Below are 1,347 nucleotides of genomic sequence, written 5' to 3' on the forward strand. Positions count from 1 at the left end.
TCAGTATGTAGTGTCTCTACTTTAAAGAGTCCTCTCCTGCTGATGTTCAGGTGTATATCAGTATGTAGTGTCTCTACTTTAAAGAGTCTCTCCTGCTGATGTTCAGGTGCATATCAGTATGTAGTGTCTCTACTTTAAAGAGTCCTCTCTGCTGATGTTCAGGTGTATATCAGTATGTAGTGTCTCTACTTTAAAGAGTCCTCTCCTGCTGATGTTCAGGTGTATATCAGTATGTAGTGTCTCTACTTTAAAGAGTCCTCTCCTGCTGATGTTCAGGTGTATATCAGCTTTAAAGCGTTTTTTATATTTCAGTTTTTGCAGACCATTTACATGCACTAAAACGTATAGAATACCCTACTGTGTAAAATAAGAACAAATACGTTGCTTCTCATGGTCCTGCTGTCATCCTGTCAGACATTTCTCTCTGCACTGACAGCCTGTGACAACACACACACACACACACACACCACACACACACACACACACACACACACACACACACACACACACACACACACACACACACACACATACACACACACACACACACACAGACACGCACACGCACACGCACACGCACAGACACACACATTCTTTGAGTCTTAGTCACTTGCTCACAGAAAATACCATTGTCAACCTCCAGAGAAACTGACAGACAGATGGGGGATGTGTGTGTGTGTGTGTGTGTGTGTGTGTGTGTGTGTGTGTGTGTGTGTGTGTGTGTGTGTGTGTGTGTGTGTGTGTGTGTGTGTGTGTGTGTGTGTGTGTGTGTGTGTGTGTGTGTGTGTGTGTGTGTGTGTGTGTGTGTGTGTGTGTGTGTGTGTGTGTGTGTGTGTGTGTGTGTTGACTCGTGACTTGGTGAAAAGCTCTCCTTGTGTTTTCCCAGCTGTCGTCAGAGACCCTCTGAAAGTGAGCGGCGCTGAGATGAGATGTTTAACGTCTGATGGAGTTTGTTTCAGTTTGAAGTGAGAAAACGTTACTCATTTTTGTTCCAAAATAACAAAAAACAATCCGACTTTTTAATAATTAAGGCCTTTGCACTCTGGCTATGTTTGATCTGGTGTGATTATGTGCGAGTCAATCTATCGTTAAACTTTTTTTCTTCATGAATATTTTCACGCAGATTGAGAATGCTATGCATGAAAGAAGCCCCTTTCTTCAGGTACTACAAACATGTAAGGTATCGACCAATCACGTTGTGCAGAAGAAGTGTCACATCAAAACATAGTGAAGTCAGGAGTTGAGGGTTAAAAGACGTTGAGGTTAAAAAGGTCCCAGAGGCTTTTATTCTAAACGTACTTTACATGACATGTCACGTGTTAGACGGTTTCATCCAAAGCGAGTTAC

The sequence above is a fragment of the Notothenia rossii genome (assembly GCF_949606895.1).
Source record: "Notothenia rossii genome assembly, chromosome: 1".
NCBI classification, from domain to species: Eukaryota; Metazoa; Chordata; class Actinopteri; order Perciformes; family Nototheniidae; genus Notothenia; species Notothenia rossii.